Source organism: Hyperoodon ampullatus (assembly GCF_949752795.1).
Source record: "Hyperoodon ampullatus genome assembly, chromosome: 3".
Lineage (NCBI taxonomy): Eukaryota > Metazoa > Chordata > Mammalia > Artiodactyla > Ziphiidae > Hyperoodon > Hyperoodon ampullatus.
The window spans coordinates 9170320-9176610 of NC_136916.1; positions in this window are offsets into that span (position 1 = coordinate 9170320).

Sequence of the window (6291 nt, forward strand, 5' to 3'; positions counted from 1 at the left end):
CACTGTTGGTGGGAATGTAAATTGGTACAGTCGTTATGGATGACAGTCCACACTGAGGTTCCCAATCAGTGGTTCCCAGGAGTTGAGGTTGGGGAAGGGTCTGGCTATATAGTGACAGCACAGGGGAGGGTTTTGGCAATGATGGAACTTTTCTATATTGTGGCTATAGTTGTGATTATACAACCATGTGTATTTGCCAAAACATAACTATACGTGAAAAAAGCAAATTTTACTGTATGCGGACTTCCCTGGTGGCACAGTGGTTAAGAATCCACCTGCCAATGCAGGGGACACGGGTTCAATCCCTGGTCTGGGAAGATCCCACATGCCGCGGAGCAACTAAGCCCGTGCGCCAAAACTACTGAGTCTGTGCTCTAGACCCCGTGAGCCACAACTACTGAGCCCATGTGCCACAACTACTGAAGCCTGTGCGCCTAGAGCCCGTGCTCCGCAACAAGAGAAGCCACTGCAATGAGAAGCCCACACACCGCAACAAAGAGTAGCTCCCGCTCGCAGCAGCTAGAGAAAGCCCATGCAGCAACGAAGGCCCAATGCAGCCAAAATAAATATAAATAAATAAATATTAAAATTTTTTTTTTTTTTACTGTATGTGGATTTTAAATATTAATTTAGAAAATAGAAATAGAGAGGGAGAGAGAGAAGACCTCTGCTTCCTAAGGCCTCAGAGCTCTCTGGATGAGAGATAATTTATTCAATAAATGTGTAAGACACCATAAAAATGCACAACAGTATACGACAGTGAATAAAATAGATATCCCTGCCCTTGAGTAGTTTAGTCTACTTGGGAAGACAGCATCTGATAAGTAGGAAAACAGGGACCAAGAAGGTTTGACCAGGATGGCTGCCATCTTTAAATACAACAAAACCCCCTCCCTCAACCGTTGTGCGCCCTGTGCCTGCAGCCTCATCTGTCTCCAACCCTCCACAGCCAAGCATCCTGAAGTTGTCGTCCACCCCCACCATGCCCAATCCCCCGGCCCCACTCCCTCCACCCACCTCCACAGCCTAGACTCCACTCCCTCACTCCACGAACTGCCCTCATCTCTGCCAAAGTCCACTGGTTACTTTTTAGTCCTCATCTTGACTTCTCAACAGCTTTTGGTTCTGTCAATCGCTCATCCTTTCGGAGCTACTCTGTGCCACTGACTCTCCTAGTTTTCCTATCTGTCTGACTGCTCCTTCTCCACCAGTGTTAGCGTTCTACACCACTCGGTCCTACCTTAGGGCTTCTACTCTTACTCTAAGCCCTCTCCCTTGGAAATGTCACCCATTTCCCATTTCAGCTGACACCTACTTATGGCTCAGACCCAAAGGTGTAGGTTCTACTCAGAGCTCTTCTCAAAGCTGCAAAGTTATAGATCCAACCACCCAGTCAAGATCTCACATGGACGGCTCAAGGGCACCTCAACTCAAGATGTCCAACACTGGACTCACGAATTTCCTACCAAACCTGTCCTATTCCCATTTATCAGTGTTGGTCCTGGCATGCTGTCAGCCAGGCACACAGGACTTATCTTTGACCCTCCCACCTCCTTTACCACCCAAATTCAACCTGTCATTAACATCTACTGATTTAATTTCCTAAATCTCTCTCTAATTTGCTTACATCGCTCCATGCTCCCTGCCTCCGTCCTAGACCAACATTTATCTGGTAGCTTTCTAACCACCACTACTCATTACTATATCACCTGGATCCCCTCCAATCCAGTTCCCCACTCCTGTCACTTTGTCCTTCTATAAGTGTGAATCTGGTCCCATCACCCTTTGCTTTCCAAACATCAAAGGTTTCCCATTACCGTTAGAACAAAGCCCAAATCCTCACCAGGATCTATCAATCCCTGCACGGTCTGGCCCCACCTTGTGCTCTGGCCTCATCCTTCTCACTCACTCCCTTTCCTCCAGCTACAGGGGCTTTCTTTGATTCCCTCAAAGGTACCATGGACCCTGCTACAATGGGGCCTTTGCACAGATTCTTCTCCTTCTCTGGATTGCTCTCATGACCCCATTACCCCAATATTAACTAGGATACCTCTCTTCCATCAGATTTTAGCCCCAGAATCAATTCAGCAGAAAACGTTTTCTTTATCCTGAAGTTTACACCAGACTTCCTGATTTCCTTTCTTTTCCTTGGAGTATTTATTTCCACTTAAGATGATACTACTAAGGACCTACTGTATAGCACAGAGAACTCTACTCAATACTCTGTAATGACCTATATGGGAAAAGAATCTAAAATAGAGTGGATGTATATGTATAATTGATTCACTTTGCTGCACAGCAGAAACTAACATTGTAAATCAACTATACTCCAATAAAAATAAAAAATAAAAAATAAAAAATAAAATTATGAAGTCATTAATGTGGTCTTTTGATCATGTCAACCACCAACACTAGGACTATAAACTCCATGATCAGGGACTTTGTATTTTGCCCAACACTGAAACTCTAGTATCTAACACAGTAGCTGCCTCAAGGTAGGCACTCAATAAATATTTGCTAAAGATTGGAATCAACAATCCCACAAAATGAGGTATGTATAATGTCATACATGTCTGCACTCTTTAATAAGAGCAATGGATTGGAAACATGTAACGACCCATCAGCAGGGGACTTGATTAAATATATTGTGAGACATTCACACAATGGAATACTACTAGAGCAATTTACATGCACTGATATGGAAAGATCTTCAAGCTCTACTTGTGAATAAAGCAGGGCATAGCAAAGCACATAGAGCATAGTGAAGTGCCACTGGTGTCAAAGACAACAGTAAATCACATTTGAATTACTTGTTGGATGAAAATACTCGTTGAATGTTTGAGAAACTTAACAGTGGCTACTTGTTTAGAGGGTAGGTGTAACTAACTGGGTAGATGGGTGTCAGAGGTGGGGGAAAAAACTCTACTATCATTTTATACTTAGATTTGGGAACCCACCTGAATGTGTTATATGTTTATAACTGAATAGATGCATTTATAAAGAAGTGTTCCCTGGCCAGAACCCAATAAACTGTTGAATGAATTACAGCACACATGACAGCTTCGCCATCACTGTTCCCATCTCTCACACATCCCCCTCATCACTGCTGCCACCACTCTGGCTCTGCCCTGGGAAGAAGCAAGCAGCTTTTTAAAAGCTACATATTCTTTAACATTTAAAGCCACACTCTCTAATTATCAATTTAGTCATAAACCCTTGCATCACTTTTTATAGTTTACTAAGTGCTTTCAAACATATTCTCTAATTAGGTCCTTACAACAACCTGAGACAGTTTACATGGTTTTAGCCCCATTTTATAGATGAGAAAACTGAAGTTGTGAGAAATAAAGGGTCCTGCCCAAGGTCATGCCTCCGGAAATGTCAGAGTCAATTTCGATCTTCTGATGAAAAGTCGACATTCCTTCGACATTCCTTCTCATGCAGTTCGGAGGATGACAACTTCCCCACCACCCTTCCAGGTTCCAAAAAAGGAAAAGAAAAATGGCAGCAGGTCTTTCACAGATTTTGTTTCAACCCCATGACATTCTAGGACAGACTGATGTAAGTGTGGGTCAGTCTGGGTTTTGGTCTTAGGGGACAGGACTTGCAGAGAGGGGAAAACAGCCAACTTCTGTTTTGTGTTACCCTCACCCAGCAGAGAAGAAAAGAGGAAGGAAAATGTTCTTGGCTGGTATGGAGAGAACCCTGCCAGTAAATGGGATGGATGCTCTAACCTGCCACAGACATCCCCTGAGGTCCCATTAACGCCATGATACTGCACCAGAGAGACGCTGAATACTTAGTAACGATGATGCTGACTTCCCGGCAACTTTTGAAAGCAAGACTGTGTTTCCACTGACTGAGGCGTGGGTGGGATGTTTGAGGATGGAACTAGAGAATGGGAGGATTTATTTGCCTGCTGAGGACGGAGCTGCATGTCACCCTGGGTGTGCATCACAAAAAGCTTCCCTACATAAGATCGTCCTCTGGTTCCATTTCTTAACCTCTGGATTGACACCACAGTCCCAGATTCACGTGATGCTCTGAGAGAAGGAGAACTATGAGGGAAAAGAATGAAATGCGCTCTTCACAACCAAGGCCTAGATCCATTGATCAGGCTGACTGGGGGACTAGAGAGCAGCAGCAGCAGTGAAAAGGACAAGAGCTCGGCAGTGTTCCTCCAGGATTTATCATCCTCTAAGATACAGGATGGAATACAGGGAAGCCGTGTAATGTGCAATGTCCAGGGCCATTTGTAAAGGCCTCAGAGCATGCAGAAGATTCACGTGTTATGATTAGCAAACGTCTAACTGGAACAAAAAGCTGACCTGCAGAATGGCCATCATTAAGTCTACAAGTAACAAATGCTGGAGAGGGTGTGGAGAAACGGGAACCCTCCTACCCTCCCTCCTGTTGGTGGGAATGTAAATTGGAAAAGAGTATGGAGGTTCCTGAGAAAAACTAAAAATAAAGTTGCCACATGATCCAGCAATCCCACTCCTGGGCATATATCCAGACAAAACTCTAATTCAAAAAGATACATATGCTCCTAGGATTTCCCTGGTGGTCCAGTGGTTAAGACTCCATGCTTCCACTGCAGGGGGCAGGGGTTTGACCCCTGGTTGGGGAACTGAGATCCCACAGGCTGCACGGTGCAGCCAAAAACAACAGTGGCAAAAACAAAAAAGACACACACGCCCCTACATTCACAGCAGCGCTCTTCACCATAGGCAAGACATGGAAACAACCTAAATGTCCATCGACAGACGAACGGATAAAGAAGATGTGGTACACATATACAATGGAATACTACTCAGCCATAAAAAAGAATGAAATAATGCTGCTTGCAGCAACACAGATGGACCTAGAGATAATCACACTAAGTGAAGCAAGTCAGAAAGAGACAAATACCATATCACTTATATGTGGCATCTAAAATATGACACAAATGAACTCACCTACTAAACAGACTCACAGACATAGAGAATAGACTTGTGGTTGTCAAGGGGGGAGGGGGGAAGGGGGAGGGGTGGGTTGGGAGGCTGGGGTCAGTAGATGCAAACTATTTATAGGATGGATAAACAACAAGGTCCAACCGTATAGCACAGGGAACTATATTCAATATCCTGTGATAAACCATAATGGAAAAGAATATGAAAAAGAATGTATATATATGTATAATGAAATCACTTTACTATGCAGAAAATAGCACAATATTGTAAATCAACTATACTTCAATAAAATAAATTTTTAAACAAAACGTCACCTGAACAGCTCCTCTGATCCCTCCTAAGGCTGAGGACCCACCACCATAGGAAAAACAGACTACTTCTGATGTAACATGATGTATTTATTCTGGGTAGGAGAGAAAATAAGATGCTCACCTTCAAAAGGAAAAGGCAGAGAAGTTTTAGCGGGTTTTTTGGGAAGAAAAGAGCAAGTAATTGTCAATTCTTCATCTAACTCTGAGATCTTCAATTTATAACTACATTACTCACTGCAGAGGAAGTAAAAATTTCTCAAGGAGTATCACAAAATGTAAATGCTAAAATTTACCAAAAAGCCAATTTATTTTTAGTTTAAATTTAAATTCTGAAACTAACAAGCTAACTTAGGTCTGATGTGGTACCTTTCAAAGAGGACAAGGGATAAAAACGGAAGGAGCTAAGCTGTTGAAAAGTGCAAGGTCCATCAGTTCGAACATGTAAATTCAGCTACACAGCAGCTCAGCAATCTGGAAGAATTAATTTTCCTCCCCCAAAGCTTTTGACTCTCAGGGCATTGCCCACACCCACCCCTTGTTATCTAAGACACCACGGTGATGAAAGGGAAAAGAGATTCTCCCCAAGATCAACATCTGACCACCCGAAACAGAACTGCCTTCACCTTGAAACAATTCTCCATGGTCCTGTTGTTCTATTTTTTTCTAATGATGGAATATCTAATTCCAGGGAAATATTAATACCTTCATTATGTGACCATAGGGCTAATTAGTGAGGTACCTAAAGAGTTTGGGGGCTAAACTATAAGGTGTTTTTGGAACAACATCTGATCTTTTGATACAAATCTATTATTACCAAAGATTTTGTAAAATAAGCAAACTCCCAAAAAATGGAGAACCAAAGGACAGAGACTAAAAGGATTTCATCTGGAACATGCTAAGGTCTGACTCAAGCCAGGGATACTCAGGCTGACACCTGGTAGGTCCAGTTCAATGTGGAGTGGGTACCAGGACAGATTAAGAGCAGAAAAACAAACAGGTGCTTGGAACCATGCTGGGAGCAAGAGTTC